Here is a 25771-nt window from a genome sequence, read left to right as displayed (position 1 = left end):
TTCTTTGGCATTGCTTTCTTTGGGATTGGAATGAAAGCTGACCTTTTCCAGTCCTGTGGCCACTGCTGAGTTTTCCAAATTTTCTGGCATATTGAGTGCAGCACTTTCACAGCATCATCTTTTAGTATTGAAATAGCTTAACTGGAATTGCATCACCTCCACTAACTTTGTTTGTAGTGATGTTTCCTAAGGCCCACTTGACTTTGCACTCCAGGATGTCTGCTTTTGGTGTTAGTGTGATGGTGGCCTCATAGAATGAGTTTGGGTGTTTCCCTTCCCCTGCAGTCTTCTGGAAGAGTTTGAGTATGAGAGGTGCTAGCTCTTCTCTAAATTTTTTGTGGAATTCACCTGTGAATCCATTGGTCCTGGGCTTTTGTTTGTTGGAAGAGTTTTGATTACAGCTTTGATTTCCATGATTGTGATGGGTCTGTTAAGATGTTCTATTTCTTCCTGGTTCAGTTTTGAAAGGTTATACTTTTCTAATAATTTTCAATTTATTCCAAGTTGTCCAATTTATTGACATATAGTTGCTTATTAGTTCAGTTCAGTCACTCAGTCATCTCCGACTCTTTGCGACCCCATGGACTGCAGCACACCAGGCTTCCCTGTCCATAACCAACCCTGGAGTTTACTCAAACTCATGTCCATTTGGTCGGTGACGCTATTCGAACATGTCATTCTCTGTCATCCCCTTCTCCTCCTGCCTTCAATCTTTCTCAGCATCAGAGTCTTTTCAAATGAGTCAGTTCTTCACATCAGGTGGCCAAAATATCGGAGCTTTAGCTTCAGCATCAGTCCTTCCAATGAATGTTCAAGACTGATTCCCTTTAGGATGGACTGGTTGGATCTCCTTGCTGTCCAAGGGACTCTCAAGAGTCTTCTCCAACACCACTACTCAAAAGCATCAATTCTTTTGCGCTAATCTTTCTTTATTGTCTAACTCTCACATTCAAACATGACTACTGGAAAAACCATAGCTTTGACTAGATGGACCTATGTTGGCAAAGTAATGTCTCTGCTTTTTAATATGTTGTCTAGCTTCATCATAATTGCTCATAGTAGTCGCTTATGATCTTTTTATTTCTGTGTTGTCTCTTGTGATTTCTTGATTTTAATTTCTAATTTTATAGATTTCATGCTTCTCCCCCCACCTTTATTTTTGATGAGTGTGGCTAACGGTTTGCCTATTTTATTTACCTGCTCAAAGAACCAGCTTTTAATTTTGCTGATCTTTGCCATAGTCTCCTTTGTTTCTTTTTCATTTTTTTCTACTCTAATTTTTTATGATTTCTTTCCTTCTGTTAACTTTAAGGGTTTTTTTGCTCTTCTTTTCCTAGTTGCTTTAGTTGTAAAGTTAGTTTGTTTCTTGTTTCTTGAGGTAGGCTTGAATTGCTATGAACCTCCCTCTTACCACTACTGGAGTTTACTCAAACTCATGTCCATTCGGTCGGTGACGCTATTCGAGCATTCAAACTACATTTACTGAAACCCATATGTTTTGGGTTGTCATATTTTCATTTTCATTTGTTGCTATGCATATTCGGATTTCTTTTTTGATTTCTTCCATGATATGTTGGCTATTCAGAAATGTGTTGTTTAGCCTCCATATGTTTGTGCTTTTTAATAGTTGTTTTTTCTTCCTGTAGTTGGTATGCAATCTTACTGCATTGTGATTACAGAAAGGATGCTTGAAATAATTTCACTTAAAAAAAAATTACCAAGGCTAAATTTATGGCCCAGGATGTGACTTATTCTGGAGAATGTTCCGTGTGAATTTGAGAAAAGGTGAAATCCATTGTTTTAGGGTGAAATGCCCTGTAGATTTCAATTATGTCTAACTGGTCTATGGTATCATTTAAAACGTGTGTTTTCTTGCTAATTTTCTGTTTGGTTGATATAACTATAGATGTGAGTGGGTATTAAAGTCCCCCACTATTATTGCGTTACTGCTAATTTCCATTTTCATACTTGTTAGCATTTGCCTTATGTATTGGGACTCTCTTATGTTGGGTGCATATATATTTATAATTGTTATATCTTCTTCTTGGAATGATCCCTTGATCATTATGTAGTGTCTTTCTTTGTCTCTTATCACAGTCTTTATTTCAAAATCTATTTTATCTGATATGAGTATTGCTACTCCTACTTTCTTTTGGTCTCCGTTTGCATAAGATATCTTTTGCCAGCCCCTCACTTTCAGTATGTATGTGTCCCTGGGTTTGAGGTGGGTCTCTTATAGATAGCATATATAGAGTTCTTGCTTTTGTATCTGTTTGTCCAGTCTTTGTCTTTTCGTTGGAGCATTTAACTCATTTACATTTAAGATAATTATCAATAAGTATGATCTCATTATCATTTACTTTGTTATTTGGGCTCATTTTTATAAACTTTTTCTGTGTTTCCTGTCTAGATAAGATCCTAGACATTTGTTGAAGAGCTGGCTTTGGTTGCTGAATTCTCCAGCTTTTGCTTGCCTCTAAAGCTTTTGATTTCTCCTTCATATTTGGATGAAATCCTTGCTGGGTATAGTAATTGTGGTTGTAGCTTTTTCTCTTTCATCACTTTAAGTATGTCCTAACATTCCCTTCTGGTCTGAAGAGTTCCTATTGAAAGATCAGCTGTTATCCTTATGGGGATCCCCTTGTGTGTTATTTGTTGCTTTTCCCTTGCTGCTTTTAATATTTGCTATTCGTGTTTAATTTTTGTTAGTTTTATTAATATACATCTTGGGGTGTGTTCACCTTGGGTTTATCCTCTTTGAGACTCTCTGTGTTTCTTTGACTTGGGTGGCCATTTCCTTCCCCATTTTATGGATATTTTCAACTGTTATCTCCTCAAATATTTTCTCTTGCCCTTTCTTTAGGTCTTCTTCTTCTAGCACACTTATGATTCAAATGTTGGGGTGTATAACATTATCCCAGAGCTCTCTGAGATTTTCCTCATTTCTTTTAATTTTTTTCCCCTCTCTGCTTCATTTATTTCTACCATTCTGTCTTCGACCTCACTTATCCTTTCTTCTGCCTCAGTTATTCTACTGTTGGCTCCTTCCAGAGTGTTTTTAATCTTAGCTTTTGCATTGTTCATTATTGATTGATTCTTTTTTATTTCTTTTAGGTCCTTGTTAAACATTTTTTGCATCTTCTCAATCCATGTCTCTAGTCTATTTTTCTATGACTCCATTTTGTTTTCAAGATTTTGTATCATCTTTACTATCATTATTCTGAAATATTTTTCAGGTAGATTCTCTATCTCCTCCTCTTTTGTTTAGTTTGGTGTGTTTTATCATGTTGTTTCACCTGTTTAATATTTCTATGCCTTTTCATTTTGTATAGATTGTTGTGTTTGGGGTGCCGTTTCTGCAGGCTGGAAGTTTGTGGTTCCTCTTAATTGTGGCATCTGTTCCCTGTGGCTGGGGTTGATCTAGTGGCTTGTAAAGGTTTCCTGGTTGGGGGAACTTAAGTCTGTTATGGTGGGTGGAGCTGGATCTTTTTTTCTTGGGAGTGCAATGAAGTTTCCAGTAGTGTGTTTTAGGGTGTCTGTAGGTTTCATATGACTTTGGACAGGCCATTTTTAAAGTTCAGTGTTCTTTTTCTGTTTTTATGGAGAATTAGTGTGGTGTATCTTGCACTGGAACCTGTTGGCTCTTGGATGGAGCTTGGTTTCAATGTAAGTATGGAGACTTTTGGGTGAGCTCTTGTCTATTAATGTTCCCTGGGTTCAGGAATTCTCTGATGTTCTAAAGTACTGGAGTTGATCCTCCTGCCTCTGGGTTTCAATCCTTTTCCTACAGTAGGCTCAAGACTTCTCCATCTGTACAGCACATGAGATAAAACCCCTATGTTAATGGTGAAACAACTATCCACAGCAAGGAATACACAAAGAGATTCACAGAGTTATACAGAGAAGAGAAGAGGGAGGAAGGAGATAGAGGTGACCCAGAGGAGAAAAGGGAGAGTCAGGGCGGGGGGGGGGGGGGAGAAATCAAGCCAGTAATCCAATTTCTAGGTGAAAGATTAGAAGATTAGATTAGATTAGATTGAAGATTAGATTAGATTAGACTGAAGATTAGATTCTTAAAGGTACAACATCGACATCAAATATCAAGAAATAAAATTAAAAACTTAGAATAGAGGTTAGACTCTCAAAAATACAATATAAAAATATAAAACAGAATGTATCACAAAAATTAACCAAATATATATGGAATTTATTTTTAAAATAGTTTTTTTTTTAAAAGAAAGTTAATAGTAGGGGATAATTATGAAAGTTAATGCAGTAATCAAGAACTAATTTTTTTTTTTAATTAAGAAGTGATAATAGTAAAAATACACCTAAGAATTTCTCTGGAGCTGTTGTGGGCAGTGTGGGGTCAGTTCAGTGTCAGATTGTCCTTTGTTATAGCTTGTACTTGTCAAGGTCTATAGTTGGCCCTCAAATGCACAGTCTTAGCATTAACTGCAGGGTTTTGATCTGTTGCACCTGTCACTTCTGGGGCGGTTCCCCCTTCTTTGTTTATTTTGGCTTCTTCTGTTTGCAAGTCTCTTCAGTGTCTAATATCCACCCTGGCATAAAAGGGGGTGAAGATGACCACTTATTTAGGCTCACCTGTTCAGTTGTGCTGTGGGGAAGGAGGGACACTGCAAACCAATACTGCTGGCATGTGTTGATAGTGCTCACAGTGGATGGCCCACACTGGGTTTGCCACAGCCCAGGGTGGTGTGTGCTTTCCAGGTCCATGCTTCTTAGGCTCCAGTGTGCTCTGCAAGGGCACCGCTCCAAGTGGACCCTGTGTTTCATGAACTTCTCAGGTTTAAGCCACTCAGATTCTCAGGTGCTCTGCAAGGGCACAGACGTGGATGGGCTATGCATTTTGTGCCCTTACCAGGTCCAAGACTTTGTTTCCCAGGTGCTCCATGAGGGTACACTCCCTTGTTTGCCATGTGTCTCCTCCAAGGAGCTGATCTCAGGTTGTGACACTCCTGGCAGATGCGAACCATCGAGGATCCCAGAAATATGTGGTTAGCAACTGACAGCCTAATCACAGTTTGGTGGAAGATGCCGTCTCTGGGGCCAAGATTGCAGCAGCCCCTTGCCTTCTGGCTCTGGATGCCACACACCTGTGTCTCTACCTCCAGAAAGGGAAGGCACTAAACGGCAGCCAGCTTGCTCTCCTCTGGTATTCACTGGGAGGCTATGCTTTGTTCTATGAGTGCACCAGGGTTCATCATGCAGCATAAGAGTCTTTTGCGGGAAATGTCCCCCTCTCCTCCTTTTTCTGTCTCCCTGAAGATTCCACGGTTTGGGTTACTATCTTACTTTAGCTCCCTCAGATTGTCCTTAGGTCATTCAAGCCTTGTCCTTGCCCTAAGGACTGATGAAGCAGCCTGTGCCTCCCTGCCCAGTACCCACTCACTGCTGGTGGACTTGAGCCTCTTAGTCACTTCTCTGCAGGTGGTTGCAGTTAGGTGTGTATTGTGTATTTTTTTCCCCCGGTTATTTTGTCCTTTGAGATTCCAAATCTCCCCACTGACATGCCTGTGAGAGGGTCCTATTGTGTGGAAACTTCTCCTTCCTTCATGACTCCTTCCCCATCCATAAATCATTTGTCTCTGTTTTCATCTTTTATATTCTGTCCAACGTCCTTTTGAAGACATTGGGCTGCTTTTCTGGGCACCTGGTGTCCTCCACCAGCATTCAGTAGCTGTTTTTGGAAGTTTCTCAACAATAAAACGATCTTTTGAAGAATTTGTGGGCAAGAAAGTCATCTCCCCATTCTATTCCTCTGCCATCTTGGGGCCCCTCCCACGGATATTCGCTTTTCTGATATTGAGCTATGTTAGCTGCTTCTATATTTTGGAGATTAATTCCATGTCAGTTGTTTCATTTGCAATTTTTTTCCCAATAAGGCAGTTTTCTTTACACCTTGTTTATAGTTTCCTAAGATGTACAAAATTTTTCAAACTTAATTAGGTTCCATTTGTTTATTATGTCCAAGCAGAAGTGGAGATGTTTCTTGGAAATCCCTTGCTTTTTCTATGATCCAAAGATCCTGTCAATTTGATCTCCAATTCCTATATCTTTTAATTTTCTAGTAATCTCTTTAGGATTTTCTTTTTTTTTTCCCTTTAAAAAAAATTTTTTTTTTTAAAAATAGGAACATAATTACTTTACTTTACAATATTGTGATAGTTTCTCCATACTTCAACTCAAATTAGCCATAGGTATACCCATGTCCCTTCCCTCTTGAATCTCCCACACACCTTCATCCCCATCCCACCCCTCTATGTTGTCAGATGCACAGACTTTGAGCTCCATGTGTCATACAGAAATTTATTTTTACATATTTATTTAAATATGTAATTTATTTTACATATTTTACATATAGTATTATATGTCAATTTATAGTATTATATGTTTCAATGCTACACTCTCAAACCATCCCACTCTCTCCTTCCTTTATGTCTGTGTCTCCTTAACTGCCCTGTAAATAGGGTCATGAGTAACATCTTTCTAGATTCCCTATGTATGTGTTAATGTATGCTATTTGTATTTTTCTTTTTGGCTTACTTCACTATGTATAATAGGCTCTAGGTTTATCTGCCTCATTAGAACTGACTCAAATGCACTCCAGCTGAGAAATATTGCATTGTGTACCACAACTTCTTTATCCAGTTATCTGTAGGTGGACATCTAGGTTGCTTTCATATCCTAGCTACAGTAAATAGTGCTGTGATGAATATAGGGGTACAAATGTCTTTTGCAATTATGGTTTCCTCAGAGTATATGGATTGTAGTGGCATTTGATGGGTCAAATCATAGTTTTATTGCTAGTTTTTAAGGAAAATCTACACTGCTCTTCATCATGGCTGCATTGATTTACATTCTCATCAACCTAAAAAGAAGGATCCCTTTTCTCCACACCCTCTCCAGCATTTATTCTGTAGATTCTTTGATGATGGTCATTCTGACCTGTGTGAGATGATACATCTTTGTAGTTTTGATTTGTATTTCTCTCATAATGTGCAATGGTGAACATCTTGAAATGTGTTTATTAGCCATCTGTATGTCTTCTTTGGAGAAATATCTGTTTAGGTCTTCTGCCCACTTTTTGATTGCAGTGTTTCTTTTTCTGGTATTGTGCTATGAAGTGCCTGTATATTTTGGAAATTTTTATTGTGTCAGTTGTTTCCTTTGTTGTTATTTTCTCTCAGAGGGTTGTCTTTTCACCTTGCTTCTAGTTTCCTTCATTGTGCAAAAGCTTTTAAGTTTAGGTCCTATATGCTTATTTTTTATTTATTTATTTTTTCTATATGCTTATTTTTATTTCCATCACTCTAGGAGGTGGGTCATAGAGGATCTTGCTGTGATTTATGTCAAAGAGTTCTTCTCATGTTTTCTTCAATGACTTTTATGGTTTCTGGTCTTACATTTAGGTCTTTAAGCCACTTGGATTTATAGTTCTGTATGGTCATAATTATTCTAATTTTATTTCTTTATATTTTGGTGACCAGTTTCACCAGCACCATTATTTAAAAGACTATCTTTTACCCATTGTATATTTTTGCCTACAGGGTCAAAGATAAGGTGCCTTTAGGTGTCTGGATTTATGAACTTTCTATCCTGTTCTATTGGTGCATATTTCTGTTTTTGTGCCAGTACCATACTGTCTTGATGAGTGTAGCTTTGTGGTGTAGTCTGAAGTCAGAAAGGTTGATTTCTCCAACTCCATTCTTCTTTCTCAAGATTGTTTTGCTTATCTGGGTTTTTTTTGTGCTTCCAAACAAACTGAGATTTTTTATTCTAGTTCTGTAAAAACTAACATTGGTAGTTTGATAAGGATTGCATTGAATCTATAGATTGCATTGGGTAGTGTAGTCATTTTTGCAATATTGATTCATTCAACCCAAGAAAATATTTTATATGCCCATCTCTTTTGTCACCTCTGATTTCTTTCATCTGTGTCTTATATTTTTGCATACAGGTCTTTTGTCTTTAGATAAAGTTATTTCTAAGTGTTTTATTCCTTTTATTCAATGGTTGATGCTTTCAAACTGTGGTGCTGGAGAAGACTCTTCAGAGTCCCTTGGACAGCAAGGAGATTAAACCAGTCAATCTTACAAAAATATCAACCCTGAATATTCATTGGTAGAACTGATGCTGAGGCTAAAGTTCCAATACTTTGGCCACTTGATGCAAAGAGCCAACTCATTAGAAAAGACACTGATGTTGGGAAAGATTGAGGGCAGGAGGAAAAGGGGTGACAAAAGATGAGATTGTTGGATGGTGCCATCAATTCAATGGTCATGAATTTGAGGAAACTCTAGAGATAGTGAAGGGCAGAAAAGCCTGGCATGCTTCAGTCCAATTGATTACAAAGAGTTGGACATGACCTAGCAACTGAATAATATTTCCTAAGTGTTTTACTCTTTTAGTTGCATTGGGAAAGGCATTGTTTCCTCAATTTCTCTTTTTTAATTTTTCATTATTGGTGTATAAGAATCCAAGGGTTTTCTGTGCATTGATTTTATATCATGTCACCTTCCCATATTCACTGATCAGCTCTAGAAATTTTTCAGTGGCATCTTTAAAGTTTTTATATAAATAATCATGTCATCTGCAAACAGTAAGAGTTTACTTCTTCTTTTCCAATTTGGATTCCTTTTATTTCTTTTTCTTCTCTGATTTCTCTGGCTAGTATTTCCAAATCTATTTTGAATAATAGTGGTGAGAGTGGGCACCCTTGTCTTCCTAATTTTAGATGAAATGCTTTCAGTTTTTCACATTGAGAATAATGTTTTCTGTGGGTTTGTCATATAAGGCCTTTTTTATATTATGTCCCTGCCTACTTTCTGGAGAGTTTTCATCATAAATGAGTGCCAAATATTGTCAAAAGCTTAGTTTGCATCTATGGAGATGATCACATTGCTGTTCTTTCAGTTTGTTAATATGGTGTATCACATTGATTGATTTGTGTGTATTGGAGAGTTCTTGCATCCATTGGTTAAAGTCCACTTAATTGTGATATAAGATCTTTTTAATGTGTTGTTGGATTCTGTTTGCTAGAATTTTTTTGATATTTGAATCTATGTTCATCAGTGTTATTGGCGTGTAATTTTGGTTTTTGGACATCTTTGTCTGGCTTTGGTATCAGGGTGATGGTGGCTTCATAGAATGTGCTTGGGAGTTATTATTCCTCTGCAAATTCATGGAAATGTTTGAGCTGGATAGTTGTTAGCTCTTCTCTAAACTATTTGCATAATTTCCTTGTGAAGCCATCTGGCCCTGGATTTTTGTTTGTGGGATGATTTTTTATTACAGTTTTGATTGCTGTACTTGTGATTGGTCTGTTCATATTTCCATTTTCTCTTGGTTCAGTTTTGGAAGGTTATACTTTTCCAAGAATTTGTCCATTTCTTCCAGATTGACCAGTTTATTAGCATATAGTTGCTCGTAGTAATCTACTATGATCCTTTGTATTTCTATGTTGACTGCTATAACTTCTCTTTCTTATTTCTAATTTTATTGACTTGAAACTTCTTTTTTTTTCCTTTATGAATCTGGCTAATGTTTTGTCAATTTTTTTCATCTTCTCAAAGAACCAATTTTACATTTCATTGAATTTTGCTATAGTCTTATTCATTTCTTTTTTGTGTTTTTTGGCTCTGATCTTTATGATTTTTTCCTTCTACTACCTTTGGGTGTTTTGTGTTCTTTAGTTGCTTTAGGTGTAAGGTAAGGTTCTCTTTTATTTTTCTCTTGTTTTTTCAGGTGGCTTGTATTACTGTAATTTCCTTCATAGCACTGCTTTTACTGCATCCCATAGATTTGAGTTGTCATGTTTTCATTGTTATTTGTTTCTAGGCATATTTTAATTTCCTTTGATTCCTTTAATGATCTGTTGATTATTCATCAGGGTATTGTTTAACCTCCAAGTGTTTATGTCTTTCATAGTTTTTCCCCCTGTAGTTGATACCTAATCTTATAGTTTTGTGGTCAGAAAAGATGCTTGAAATGATTTCAATTTTTAAAAATTTACCAACACTTGGTTTGTGTCCCAAGATGTGATCTATCCTGGAGAATGTTCCATGTGCACTTGGGAAAAAATGAAATCTACTGTTTTTGGATGAAATGTCCTGTATATATCAATTAGGCCAACTGGTCCAGTATATCATTTAAAGCTTGTCTTTCCTTAATATATTGTCTGGATGATCTGTACATCCCATTATTACTGTGTTACTATTGATTTCCCTTTTAATAGTTGTTAACATTTGCCTTATGTATTGGGGTGTTCCAATGCTGGATGCATAAATATTTATAGTTTTCATATCTTCTTCTGGATTGATCTCTTGATCATTATGTAGTGTAGTTCCTTGTCTCCTGTAACAGTCTATTCTTTTTTACTTTAAAAATTATTTATTTTTGATTGAAGGATAATTGACTTACAGTATTTTGTTGGTTTCGACCAAACATCAACATGAATCAGCCATAGGTTTACCCATGTCTTCTCCCACTTTGACATCTCTCCCACCTCCATCCCCATCCCACCCCTTTAGGTTGCTTTGGAGCCCCAGTTTGAGTTCCCTGAGTCATACAGAAAATTCTCATTGGCTCTCTATTTTACAAATTGTAATGCATGTTTCCATGTTACTCTCTCCATACATCCTTTTATCTAATATGAGTATTGCTATTCACACTTTCTTGTGATTTCTGTTTGCAAAGAATTCTTTTTCCATCCCCTCACTTTCAGTCTGTTTGTGTCCCTAGGTTTGAGGTGGATCTCTTGTAGACAGTACATATAGGGGTCTTGTTTTTGTATCCATTCAGCCATTCTGTCTTTTGGTTGTAGCATTTAGTCCACTTACATTTAAAGTAACTACTGAAATGTATAATATCATTGCCATTTACTTTATTGTTTTGGGTTTGTTTTTGTAAGTTTTTTTTTTCTCTTGTGTTTCCTGTCTCCAGAAGTTCTATTAATATTGTTGTAAGCTGCTTCAGTGGTGCTGAATTCTCTTAACTTTACTTGTCTGTAAAGCTTTGGATTTCTCCTTCAAATCTGAATGAAATCCTTGCTGGGTAGAGTAATCATGGTTGTAGGCTTTTCCTAGCATCACTCTAAGTATATCCTGCCATTCCCTTCTGGCTTGCAGATTTTCTGCTGAAAGATCAGCTATTATCCTTATGGAGATCCCCTTGTGTGTTATTTGTTGCTTTTCCTTTGCTACCTTTATTTTTTTTTCCTTTGTGCTTAAGTTTTGTTAGTTTGATTAGTGTGTATCTTTGCACATTTCTCCTTGAGTTTATCATGTGTGGGAGTCTCTGGGTTTCCTGAAACTGAGTGGCTAATCCCTTTCCCATTTTATGGAAGTTTTCCACTAGAATCTCTTTAAAAATTTTCTCATAAACTTACTTTTGTCTTCTTATTCTGGAATCCATATGATTTTAATTTTGTTATGTGTATTGTTGTCCCAGAGGTCTCTGAAACTGTTCTCATTTCTTTCTATTCTTTTTTTCTTTATTCTGCTCTGCTTCAGTAATTTGCACCAATCTATCTTCCAGCTCACATATCCATTCTTCTGCCTCAATTATTTTACTATTGGTTCCCTCTAGTGTATTTTTAATCTCAGTTATTGTGTTGTTTGGGCTTCCCTGGTGGCTCAGATGGTAAAACATCTACCTGGAATGTGGGAGACCCAAGTTTGACCCCTGGGTCGGGAAGATCCCTGGAGAAGAAATGGCTACCAACTCCAGTGTTCTTGCCTGGTGAATCCCATTCACAGGAAAGCCTGGTGGGCTACAGTCCATGGGGTCGCAGAGTTGGACATGACTGAGTGACTAATACCTTCAGTTTCTAGTGTGTTATTCATTGCCGATTGTCCATTCTTTAATTCTTCTAGGTCCTTGCTAACATTTCTTTCATTTTCTGGATCTGTGCTTCCAGTATATTTATTTTTACCTGCAGTTTATTTTCAAGATTTTGGATCATCTTTACTATCATTACTCTGAATTCTTTTTCAGGTAGACTGCCTGTATCCTCTTCCTTTGCTAGTCTGGTGGGTTTTTACCATGTTCCTTAATCTGTGCATATTTCTCTATAATTTCATTTTGTTCAATTTACTGTGTTTGGGGTCTCCTTTCTGGAGTCTGGAAGGTTGTATTTCCTCTTACTTGCGGCGACTGCCCTCCACGAGTGGGGTTGGACCAGTGCCTTATATAGGTTTCCTGGTTGGGGGGATGTGTGCTTGTGTTCTGTTAGATGGAGCTGGATCTTGTCTCTCTGAAGATCAGTGCTGTGTCCAGTAGTGTGTTTTGGATTAAATATAGGTTTGGTATGGCTTTGCACAGGCTGTCTGCTAATGTTCAGGGTTGTGCTTCTTTCTGCTGAAAGATTGGCATTGGAAGCCCAGCACTGGACCTTGGTGGCCTTTGAGTAGGGCTTGGTCTTAGTGTTGAGATGGAGGCCATTGGAAGAGCTTTCATTGATTAATGTTCTATGGTGTTGGGTGTTTTCTGGTGAATGAACAACCTGAATTCAGGCCTCCCAACTCAGGGGTTCAGCCCCAACCCCTTACTGTAGCACCACATCTTCACAGACCACACAACACCCTTGTCTTGTTCCTGACTTTGGAGGAAATGCTTTCAGTTTTTCACCATTGAGTTTAATGTTTGCTGTGGGTTTGTAACATACTACTTTTATTATGTTGAAGTATGTTCCTTGTATGCCTACTTTCTGGAGAATTTTCATTATAAATGGGTTTTGAATTTTTTCAAAGACTTTTCCTGCATCTATTGAAATAATCATATGGTTATGTCTTTCAATCTGTTAATATGGAGCATCACATTGATTGCTTTGTGAATACTGAAGAATCCTTGCATCCCTGGAGAAAGGCCACTTATGATGTATGACCTTTATGACATGCTGCTAGATTCAGTTTGCTAGAATTTTCTTGAGAATTTTTGCACATCTGTTCATCAATGATGTTGTCCTGTAGTTTTCTTTTTTGTGGCATCTTTGTCTGATTTTGGTACCAGGGTGATGCTGGCCTCATAGAATGAGTTTGGGAGTTTACTTTCCTCTGCAGTTTTCTGAAAGAATTTTAAAAGGATAGGCATTTGCTCATCTCTGAAAGTTTGATAGAATTCACCAGTGAAACAATCTGGTCCTGGGCTTTTGTATGTTGGAAGATTTTTTTATTACAGTTTCAATATCTGTGCTTGTGATTGATCTGTTCAAATTTTCTATTTCTTCCTGATTCAGTTTTGGAAGGTTATACCTTTCTAAGAAATTGTCCATTTCTTACAAGTTGTCCATTTTATTGGCATGTAATTGCTTACAGTAGTCTCTTATGATTGTTTGTATTTCTGTGTTGTCATAATTTCCCCATTTTCATTTCGAATTTTATTGATTTATATCTTATCTCTTTTCTTTTTTATGAGTCTGGCTAAAAGTTTGTCTATCTTGTTGATCTTCTCAATGAACCAACTTTTAGTTTTATTTGATCTTTGCTATACTCACCTTCGTTTGCTTTTCATTTATTTCTGCTCTAATTTTTATTTTTCCCCTTCTAGTGACTGGGGTTTTTTTGTTTTCTATTTTGTTTAGGTGTAATGTGAGGTTGTTTATTTGATGTTTCTCTTGTTTATTGAGGTAGGCTTGCATTGCTATGAACTTCCTTGTTAGCACTGCTTTTACTGAATCCCATAGTTTTTGGGTTGTTGTGTTTTCATTATCATTTGTTTCTATGCATCTTTTGACTTCCTTTTTGATTTCTTCTTTGATCTGCTGGTTATTCAGAAGCCTGATGTTTGGCCTCCATATGTTTGTGTGTGTGTTTTTTTTTAATTTTTTCCCTGTGGTTGATACCTAATTTTAGAGCATTATGATCAGAAAAGATGCTTGAAAAGACTTTAATTTTTTAAAAGTTTACCAAGGATATATTTGTGATCCAGGATGCGATCTATCCTGGACAATGTTCCATGTGCACTTAAGAAAAAGGTGAAATCTTGTGGGTTTTTTTTTTTTTTTTCGGGGAGGGGGGTTAACCAATCCAAAGTATAGTTTAAAGCTTGTGTTTCCTTGTTGGTTTTCTTTCTGGATGATCTGTCCAGTGGTTTGACTGAGGTATTAAATTGCCCACTTTTATTGTGTTACTGTCAATTTCCACTTTCACAGTTGTTAGCATTTCCTTATGTGTTGAGGTGTTCCTGTGTTGGGTGCACCTGTTCATGGCAAATAGATGGGGAAATAATGGAAACAGTGAGAGATTTTATTTTGGGGGGCTCCAAAGTCACTGCAGATGGTGACTGCAGTCTTGAAATGAAAACATGCTTGCTCCTTGGAAGAAAAGCTATGACCAACCTAGACAGCATATTAAAAAGCAGAGACATTACTTTGCCAGCAAAGGTCTGTCTAGTCAAAGCTGTGGTTTTTCCAGTAGTCATGTATGGATGTGAAAGTTGGATGATAAAGAAAGCTGAGCATAAAAGAATCGATGCTTTTGAACTGTGGTGTTAGAGAAGACTCTTGAGAGTCCCTTGGACAGCAAGGAGATCCAACCAGTCCATCCTAAAGGAAATCAGTCCTGAATATTCATTGGAAGGGCTGATGCTGAAGCTGAAACTCCAATACTTTGGCCACCTGATGTGAAGAACTGACTCATTGGAAAAGACCCTGATGCTGGGAAAGATTGAAGGTGGGAGAAGAAAGGGACAACAGAGGATGAGATGGTTGGATGGCATCACCAACACGATGGACATGAGTTTGAGTAAGCTCTTGGAGTTTTTGATGGACAGGGAAGCATGGCGTGCTGCAGTCCATGGGGTTGCAAAGAGTCAGAGATGACTGAGCGACTGAACTGATGGTGTTGGGTATATATATATATATACACATTATAATAATATATAGTATATTATAAATATATATTATAAATAAAGTTTTATATATATATATATAATTGTTATATCTTCTTGGATTGATCCCTTGATCATTATGTAGTGTTCGTCTTTGTCTCTTACAACAGTTTTTAATTTAAAGTCTATTTTATCTAATAAGAGTATTGCTACTCCACTTTCTTTTGGTCTCAATTTGCATGATATATCTTTTCCAGCCTTTCTCTTTAAGTCTGTATACGTCCCTAGGCTTGAGTTGGTTCTCTTGTAGACAGCATATATACAGGTCCTGTTTTTGTATACATTTTGCTAATCTTTGTCTTTTGGTTGGAGCATTTAACCAATTTGCACTTAAGGTAATTATTGATAAGTATGATCCCATTACCATTTAATATGTTGTTTTGGATTCATGTTTATAAACTTTTTCTGTGTTTCCTGTCTAGAGACGATCCTTTAGCATTTGTTGAAGAGCTGGTTTGATGGGGCTGCATGCTTTCAGCTTTTGCTTGTCTATAAAGCTTCTGATTTCTCCTTTAACTCTGAATGAGATCCATGCTGGGTAGAGTAATCTTGGTTGTAGGTTTTCCCCTTTCATCACTTTAAATACATTCTGCCATTTCCTTCTCACCTGCAGAGTTTCTGATTTGAAAGATCAGCTGTTATCCTTATGGGGATCCCTTTGTATGTATTTTGTTGCCTTTCCCTTACTGCTTTTAATATTTGCTCTTTGTGTTTGATCTTGTTAGTTTGGTTAATATATGCCTTGGTGTGTTTCTCCTTGGGTTTATCCTGTATGAGATTCTCTGGGTTTCTTGGACATGGTGGCTATTTCCTCCCCCATTTTAGTGAAGTTTTCAACTTTTGTCTCCTCAAGCATTTTCTCGTGTCCTTTCCGTTTGTATTCTTCTTCTGGACACCTATGATTCAAATGTTGGAGCAATGCTAACATTGTCCCTGAGGTCTCTGAGGTTGTCCTCATTTATTTTTATTCTTTTCTCCTCTGCTTCATTTATTTCCGCCATTCCATCTTCCAGCTCACTTATCCTTTATTCTGCATTAGTTACTGTCCATTTCTTTTTCAGTTATTCATGCTCTGATCTTTATGATTTCTTTGCTTCTACTAACTTTGGTTTTTGTTGTTTTTGTTATTCTTTTTCTAGTTGCTTTAGATGTAAGGTTAGGTTGTTTATTTCATGTTTTTCTTGGGCTTCTCTTGAGGTTCAGACAATAAAGAAGTAAGAGTCTGTCTGCAATGCGGGATACCCAGGTTTGATCATTGGGTCAGAAGATTCCCTGGAGAAGTGAATGGCAACACACTCCAGTATTCTTGCCTGGAGAATTCCATGGACAGTGGAGCCTTGGTGGGCTAAATCCATGGGGTCACAAAGAGTCAGACATGACTGACCAACTTCCATTTTTACTTTCTTCCCTTGAAGTAGATTTGTATTGCTCTAAACGTCCTTAGAATTGCTTTTGCTGCATCCCATAGGTTTTGGGTGGTCGTTTGGGTTTTTTGTCATTTGCTTCTATGTATTTGTTATTTTCTTTTTAATTTTTTTCAGTAACTGATTGGTAATTTTAAAATTTGTTGTTTAGCCTCCATGGGATTGTGTTTTATACAATCTTTTCCCCTGTAGTTGATATCTAGTTTCACATCATTGTGATCAGAAAAGATGCTTGACATGATTTCAATTTTTAAAAATTTACTTAGACTTGATTTGTGACACAAGGTATAATCTGTCTTGCAGAATGTTCCATGTGCACCTGAGAAAAACAGTAATCTGCTCTTTTGGAATGGAATATCCTGAAAATATTAATTCAGTCTATCTGCTCTAATGTGTGAGTTAAGGCTTGTGTTTCCTTATTAATTTTCTATCTAGAGGACCTGTCTATTGGTTTAAGTACTGTCAATTTCCCCTTTTACCGTTGTTAACATTTGCCTTATGTATTGCACTGCTCCTATGTTGGGTACATAAATTATAACAGTTACATATTCTTGGATTGACTGCTTGATAATCATATAATGTCCTTTCTTATCTCTTGTAATAGTTTTTAAAGTCTATTCTGTCTGATAGGAGTATTGCTACTCCCTCTTTCTTTCTTTCTTTCTTTATTTATTTTTTTGTTTTGTTTTTTTATTTATTTTTATTTATTTTTTAATTTTTTTATTAGTTGGAGGCTAATTACTTCACAACATTTCAGTGGGTTTTGTCATACATTGATATGAATCAGCCATAGATTTACACGTATTCCCCATCCCAATCCCCCCTCCCACCTCCCTCTCCACCCGATTCCTCTGGGTCTTGAATGCAAACTAGTACAGCCGCTATGGAGAACAGTGTGGAGATTTCTTAAAAAACTGGAAATAGAACTGCCATATGACCCAGCAATCCCACTTCTTGGCATACACACTGAGGAAGCCAGAATTGAAAGAGACACGTGCACCCCAATGTTCATCGCAGCACTGTTTATAATAGCCAGGACATGGAAGCAACCTAGATGCCCATCAGCAGATGAATGGATAAGGAAGCTGTGGTACATATACACCATGGAATATCCCTCTTTCTTTTGATTCCCATTTGCATTGAATATTTTTTTTCCAATCATCTGAGTTTCAACCTACATGTATCCTTAGGTCTAAAATGAATTTCTTTTCTTTTCTTTTTTTTAAAGTGAATTTCTTGTAAGTAGCATATACATGGGTCTTGTTTCTGTATGCATTGAGTGAGTCTTTTGTATTTTGGTTGGGGCACTTTATCCATTTACATTTAAGGTAGTTATTGGTATGTATGTTTCTATTGCCATTATTTTAATCATTTAGGGTTTGTGTGTGTTTTTCTTCTCTTGTATTTCTGGCTAGAGTTCTTTCAGCATTTATTGTAAGTCTGGTTTGGTGGTGCAAATTCTTTTAGCTTTTGTTTGCCTATAAACTTTTTGATTTCAACATCAAATCTGAATGAAAACATTGCTGGGTAGAATAATCTTGACTGTGGCTTTTTCTATCTCATTACATTAAATATATCCTGCCACTCCATTTTGGCCTTCAGAGTTTCTGTTGAAAAATCAGCTGTTAGCCTTATGTATGTTATGTAATTGTGTATTATAGCTTTTGCATTTCCCTTGTGGCTTTTAATATTTTTTCTTTGTGTTTGTTAGTTTGATTAATGTGTGCATTGGTGTATTTCTCTTTGGGTTTGTCCTGCATGGGACTCTCTTGTCTTCCTGGACTTGGATGGCTATTTCCTTTCACATGTTAGGGAAATTTTCAACTCTAAAGTCCTTAGGTATTTTCTCAATACCCTTTATTTTTCTCTTCTTTTCTGGGAGCTCTATAATTTGAATATTGGTATGTTTAATATTTTCCCAGTGGTCTCCGAGACTGCCCTCAATTATTTTCATTCTTTTTTTTCTTTATTCTGCTCCTCAGTAGTTATTTTTTACTATTCTTCTAGGTAACTTATCTGTTCTTTTGCCTCAGTTATTCTGCTATTGTTTCCTCATATAGAATTTTTAATATCAGTGATTCTATTGTTCCTGTTTTTTTTTTTTTAATTCTTTATTTCTTCTTGGTCTTTGTTAAATGTTTTAAATATTTCTTGCATTTTCTCCGTTCTACTTTCAATATTTTAAAACTTCTTTACTCTAACTTCTTTTTTAGTTAGGTTCTCTATTTCCTCTTCATTTATTCAGTCTTGTAGTTTTTTAGTTTGCTCCTTCATCTGTAATGTAATTTTGTCATTTAATTTTTTGATGGGTGGAACTGTGTTCCCTTCTTACTATTTGTTCAGCCTGAGGCTTCCAGCAGTGGAGTTTGCAGGCAGATTTTTAGAGTCAGGCCATGGTGTTGCAGTGTAGACCTCTGTAATACCTCCATTAATATTCTTTGGGGCTTGGGGTTCTGTGTTACTCTAGTGGTTCTGACTCAGTGCTCCCACCTCAGGGATTCAGGCCTTTTCTCTTGCCAGTAAGCCAGGATCTCACAACCATGGGATGCAGGGGAAAATAAATTTTAAAAAAAGAAAAAAAAAAAATAGAGGAAAAATCAGAAAAGTAACAAAGAATAAAAGATAACAACCCCTGAAAGGTAAAACTGGAATCCAGTAGTTAAGAGAGAGAAGAACAAAAGAAAACAATATATAGATTTTAAAAAATAAAACTAAAAGTACAATGGAGCAGAATAATAACAAAGATTAAAAATAATAGAATTTAAGTTTAGAAAAAAAATTAGAAGTATGAAATGACCACTGGAGGGGAAAACAAAAATCCACTGGCAAATAGTGAGAAACAAACAAAAACAAAAAGGTAACAGACACCTTTGCTGTGAAGGGTAGGGCTTAGGTGTGGAAGGGCTTAAGTGGTGGAAGGGTTTAGGTGGAAGTGGGATATGGCAGCGGTGGGGTTCTGACTCAGGACCCACACCTTCAGAAATGGCCCTGGGTTGGGGTGGTGGGCAGCCCAGCTCCACCCAGCCAAGGGGGCTTCTGAAGTGCCTCTGGCTTCAGTGTGCAGAGGATAAGGCCCAGATCTCCATGAAGCCCCCAAGGCCAGGGGAGGGGGAACCCCAGATGGATTCCCCTCTCCTCCACATCCAGAGGGATCCCTCTGCAGCTGGCCCTGGTCTGTTTCAATTTCCTTCTGCACCCACAGGACCTACCTGGGCAGAGAGTGCACTCAGAGGTGTCCCTGGAGAACAGAGGAGGGCCCAGAGATTGGAGTTCTCAGCCTATATGGTAGAAGGTGCCCAGAGCGAGGGGTTCTTGGAGGATGGAGCAGGCTTCCAGATGAAGAAGGAAACCAGAGAGTAGAAGGGGATCCTGGATGGTACAAAACCTGGTCCAGAAGTCAGACAGGACCCTTGGATGGATGAGGGGGCATATCGAAGATGGGGATCCTGGAGGGAGGAGGAAACTTGAGAGCAGAGGGGAACTCTGGAGGGTGGATGGGGGATCCTGAATGATGTAGGGCTCATCCTGGAGGGAAGAAGGGACCTGAAAGGAAGGAGAGAGCTCTGGAGGGCAGAGAGGAACCCAGAGCACAGAGGGGAAACCCTGGAGGCAGAGGGCCCAGTACAGAGGGCAGATGGTGGTCCCTGGAAGGATGAAGGGTCCCCAGAAGATTGTGCCCCAGAGGGAAGAGGAAACTGGAAGGCAGAGAGAAGAGGGGTTTCTGGAAGGGGGAGCCTGGAGGGCAGGGGGGGGGAATCAGGTCAGGAGGGCAGAGGTGATCCCAAAGGGCAGAGGGCTAGGCCTGTAGGAGGCTCCCCAGGGATGAAAGTGGGTGGGGGAACACCAGGCAGTTTCCTGTCCCTGGAACCCCTCAGGAGCCTCCCCACTCCCACTCACGTCCAGATGACCCACAAGAGGGGAGGGACCCCTGAAGATCAGAGAGTGATCCAGAGGGCAGAAGCCTCAACTGGAGGGTAGAGAGGGCCCAAGAGGGCAGAGGTCCCAGCTCTGGTGCCCCAGAAGGCTTCCTGGGGCCAAGGGAAAGGAGAACCCCAGGAGCTTCCTCCAGCGAATTATCCAGTCCTCTTAAGGGTCCCTCCCCCTCCCAGCTCAGCAGGCATTCTGCTCCAAGCACCCCAAGGTGACCAAACCACTCCCAGCAACTAGATCACTCCAGGAGCCCAAACCACTTCCCCTCCCCCAGCAGCCCCTGGCAGAGTGAAGGGGAACACCAGGGCTTCCCTCAGTGTACCCTCAGTTCCCCTCAGGGGCCCCTCCCCTTGCCAGGTTAGCAGGAAGACTGCTCCAGGCACTCCAAGGCACCCAAACTACTCTTGGTGCCCAAATCGCTTCCTTGCCTCCAGCAGCCTCTCTGTTGTTGGTCCTCTGGCCTAGACCTTCCTCCACTCCTCCCTTCTCAGTACCTGGTTGCCCCAGGGCTCCTCATGTCTGTTCACCAGAAGTCTCACACTATTGACTGGTAGGTAGTCTAGGCATGGGGAGACACAAATTCTTGTGTCTTCCCTCATCACCATCTTGGCTCTGCCCTCAGAGATGTTTAAAAATATACAGCATAGATGACAAAGACACACTGACATTTGATATACTACTACATTTTACTTTACACCATTATCTGAGAGACTTTAAAGTCTGACCTTTAAAGAATTAGCTTTCTTTTCTGAAAATTTTCACATTTCTAATTAATATTTTAATAAATATTGCACAATATATTTATGGAGGAAATTCCACTGTTTTACATAAAGATAGTTTTAATTCAGGAGAATTCTCTTCTATCAAGTCGTGTCCCATTCTTTGAGAACTCATGGACTACAGCACACCAGGCTTCCTTGAACTCCACAATCTCCTGGAGTTTGCTTAAATTTGTGTCTATTGTGTCAGTGATGCAATCTCATCTTCTGCCCCCTCTTCTGTTTTTAACTTCAATCTTTCTCAGCATCAGAGTCTTTGCAAATCGATGGTTCTTCTCATTGGAAGGCCAAAGTATTGGAGCTTCAGCTTCAGCATCAGTCCATCGAATGAATATTCATAATTGATTTTCTTTAGGATTCACTGGTTTGATCTTCCTACACAAGGGATTTTCAAGAGTCTTTTCCAGCACCACAATTTGAAAGCATCAATTCTTCAGCACTGAGGCTTCTTTATGATCCACTCCAAAATACATACATGACTACTGGAAAAAACATAACTTAGACTACACGGACTTTGGTGGGCAAAGCAATGTCTCTGCTTTTTAATATGCTCTCTAGGATTGCCGGAGTTTTACTTTTAAGGAGCAAGCATCTTTTAATTTCATGGCTGCAGTCACCATCCACAGTGATTTTGGAGCCCAAGAAAATAAACTCTGTCACTGCTTCCAATTTTTCCCCTTCTATTTGCCATTAAGTGACAGTGAAAGTGTGATGCTGCAAGCCATGTGCCAAGCTGGGATTTGTGACCTCCAGAGAAGAGGATTTCAATCCAGGGCCAGAGACCAGGCTTGGCCACTGGAGCTTTTTGTGTAACAGAATTTTATTAAGGTATAAGAGAGACAGAGAAAGCTTCTGACATAGACATCAGAAGGGGGCAGAGAGAATGCTCCCTTGTTAGTTCTTAGCAGGGTGTTTTATATCTGTTAGCAAGCTATTAATCAGACAAGAGTGACACCTGAGGGAGGCTGAGGGAGTTTCACTAGGCCTCTCTCCCACAATATGCATTTTTTAGATAAAATGGCATGGGGTGTACCCTGGCCATAAAACAACTGACATCAATACTGGTTTGTTGAGGCAATATCAGCCCAAGGTTTGAGAGAAGAAAAAAAAAAAAGTTAGTCTTAGATAGAACCATTTTGAAGAAAGGCAGATTCCAAAGCAAATGCATAGTTTCATTAACATACCTTAAGAAAAAGACTTCCATAAGAAAAACACATTGGTTAGCTCAAGGTAGAACCAAGTATCATCAACAAGAATCAGCCATAGGAACACCCATGTCCCCTCCCTCCCGAACCTCTCTCCCATCTCCCTCCCCATCCCAACCTTCAGCCTGTCACAGCACCCCTGTTTGAGTTTCCTAAGTCATAGAGCAGATTTCCATTGGCTATCTATTTTACATATGGTCTTGTAAATTTCTGTTACTCTCTCCATGCTTCTCCCCTTCTCCCTCCTCTGCTCCCCTCATGTTCATAGGTCTGTTCTATATGTCTGTTTCTCCATTGCTGCCCTGAAAAGAAATTCATCAGGGCCATCTTTTTAGATTCCATACATATTTGTCAGTATATGATGTATATATTTCTCTTTCTGATTTACTTCACTCTGCATAATAGGCTCTAAGTTCATCCACCTGATTAGAACAGATTCAAATGCATTCCTTTTCATGGCTGAGTAGTATTCCATTGTATATATGTACCAGAGCTTCTTTATCCATTAGTCTGCTTCCATGCTCTAGCTATTGTAAATAGTGCTGCAATGAACATTGGGGTATCTGTGTCTTTTTCAATTTTGGTTTCCTCAGGATATATGTCTAGGAGTGGGATTTCTGGGTCATATGGTGGTTTTATTCCTAGCTTTTTAAGGACTCTCCATATCATCTTCCATAGTGGCTGTATCAATTTACATTCCCACAAGCAATGCATGTGTTACCTTTTATCCACACCCTCTCCAACATTTATTCTTTGTAGATTTATGATGATGGCCATTTTGAATGGTGTGAGGTGATATCTCACTGTAGTTTCTAATTTATTTATTTGTTTATTGAAAGATAATTGCTTTATAAAATTTTGTTGTTTTCTGTCAAACATAAGCATGAATCAGCTGTAGGTATACATATATCTCCTCCCTTTTGAACTTCCCTCCCATCTCCCACCCTATCCCACCTCTCTAGGTTGATACAGAGCCCCTGTTTGCGTTTTCTGAGCCATACCGCAAATTCCTGTTGGCTATCTATTTTACATATGGTAATGTAAGTTTGCATGTTACTCTTTCCATACATCTCACCCTCTCCTCCCCTTTTCCCATGTCCACAAGTCTATTTTCTATGGCTGTTTCTCCATTGCTGCCCTGTAAGTAAATTCTTCAGTACCATTTTTCTAGATTCCGAATGTATACATTAGAACATGATATTTATCTATCTCGTTCTGACTCACTTTACTCTGTAAAATAAGTTCTAGGTTCATCCACCTCATTAGAACTGACTCAAAGGCATTCCTTTTTGTGGCTGAGTAATGTTCCCTTGTGTATATGTACCACAACTTCTTTATCCATTCACCTATCGATGGACATTTAGGTTTTCCATATTCTAGCTATTGTAAAAAGTGCTGCAATGAACAATGGGATACATGTGTCTTTTTCAATTTTTGTTTCCTCAGGGTATATGCCTAGCAGTGTAATTGCTTGGTCATATGGTGGTTTTATTCCTAGTTTTTTTTAGGAATCTCTATACCATCTTCCATAGTGGTTGCATCAATTTATATTCCCATCAATGGTGCAAGAATGTTCCCTTTTCTTCACACCTTCTCCAGAATTTACTTTTTGTAGACTTTTTAATGATGGCCATTCTGATTGGTGTGAGGTGATATCTCATGTCTCTAATAATTTCTCTACTAATTAGTGATGTTGAGCATCTTTTCCTGTGTTTATTAGCCATCTGTATGTCTTCTTCAGAGAAATGTCTGCTTAGGTCTTTTCCCTATTTTTTTGATTGGGTCTTTTGTTTATTTGGTATTGAGTTGTATGTGCCACTTGAATATTTTGGAAATTAACCCTTTGTCAGTTGTTTCATTTGCTATTATTTTCTTCCATTCTGAGGGTTGTCTTTTCACCTTGATTAGTGTTTCCTTTGTTGTGTAAAAACTTTTAAGTTTAATCAAGTCCAACTTGTTTATATTTCTTTTTCTTTCCATTACTATAGGAAGTGGGTCATAGAGGATCTTATTTGATTTATGTCACTGAGTGTTCTGCCTGTGTTTACCTCTAAGAGTTTAATAGCTTCTGGTCCTACATTTAGGCCTTTTTTTTTTTCCCAAGTAAATATAAGGAATTTATTTTTTTATAAATTTATTCATTTTAATTGGAGGCTAATTACTTTACAATATTGTAGTGGTTTTGCCATACATTGACATGAATCCGCCATGGGTGTACATGAGTTCCCCATCCTGAACCCCCCTCCCACCTCCCTCCCCATCCTATCCCTCCAAGTCATACCAGTGCACCAGCCCTGAGCATCCTGTCTCATGCATCAAACCTGGACTGGCGATCCATTTCACATATGATAATATACATGTTTCAATGCCATTCTCCCAAATCATCCCATCCTCTCCCTCTCCCACAGAGTCCAAAAGACTGTTCTATACATCTGTGTCTCTTTTGTGTCTCGCATATAGGGTTATCGTTACTATCTTTCTAAATTCCATATATATGCATTAGTATACTGTATTGATGTTTTTCTTTCTGGCTTACTTCACTCTGTATAATGGGCTCCAGTTTCATTCACCTCCTTAGAACTGATACAAATTTATTCTTTTTAATGGTTGAGTAATATTCCATTGTGTTTATGTACCACTGCTTTCTTTTTTTTTTTTTTTTTTAAATTTTTTTATTAGTTGGAGGCTAATTACTTCACAACATTTCAGTGGGTTTTGTCATACATTGATATGAATCAGCCATAGATTTACACTTATTCCCCATCCCAATCCCCCCTCCCATCTCCCTCTCCACCCGATTCCTCTGGGTCTTCCCAGTGCACCAGGCCCAAGCACTTGTCTCATGCATCCCACCTGGGCTGGTGATCTGTTTCACCATAGATAGTATACATGCTGTTCTTTTGAAACACCCCACCCTCACCTTCTCCCACAGAGTTCAAAAGTCTGTTCTGTATTTCTGTGTCTCTTTTTCTGTTTTGCATATAGGGTTATCGTTACCATCTTTCTAAATTCCATATATATGTGCTAGTATGCTGTAAGGATCTTTATCTTTCTGGCTTACTTCACTCTGTATAAGGGGCTCCAGTTTCATCCATCTCATTAGGACTGGTTCAAATGAATTCTTTTTGACGGCTGAGTAAAATTCCATGGTGTATATGTACCACAGCTTCCTTATCCATTCATCTGCTGATGGGCATCTAGGTTGCTTCCATGTCCTGGCTATTATAAACAGTGCTGCGATGAACATTGGGGTGCACGTGTCTCTTTCAGATCTGGTTTCCTCAGTGTGTATGCCCAGAAGTGGGATTGCTGGGTCATATGGCAGTTCTATTTCCAGTTTTTTAAGGAATCTCCACACTGTTTTCCATAGTGGCTGTACTAGTTTGCATTCCCACCAACAGTGTAAGAGGGTTCCCTTTTCTCCACAGCCTCTCCAGCATTTATTGCTTGTAGACTTTTGGATAGCAGCCATCCTGACTGGTGTGTAATGGTACCTCATTGTGGTTTTGATTTGCATTTCTCT

At 38.4% G+C, this 25771-nt stretch overlaps 1 long non-coding RNA gene across 1 annotated transcript in view; it reads right to left on the bottom strand.

Moving 5' to 3' along the window:
- Positions 1-416: 416 nt before the first annotated feature.
- The window catches only part of LOC122690841, a 29125-nt gene continuing 3770 nt past the window's right edge, over positions 417-25771 (bottom strand). The window contains exons 2-3 of the long non-coding RNA XR_006340120.1: positions 20658-20662; positions 417-479 (exon numbers count right to left, since the gene is read on the bottom strand). This is a non-coding gene — a long non-coding RNA (uncharacterized LOC122690841). The remainder of the gene's footprint in view (positions 480-20657; positions 20663-25771) is intronic.

This window comes from Cervus elaphus, chromosome X (assembly GCF_910594005.1).
Source record: "Cervus elaphus chromosome X, mCerEla1.1, whole genome shotgun sequence".
Lineage (NCBI taxonomy): Eukaryota > Metazoa > Chordata > Mammalia > Artiodactyla > Cervidae > Cervus > Cervus elaphus.
This window is presented reverse-complemented; position numbering and strand designations above follow the sequence as displayed.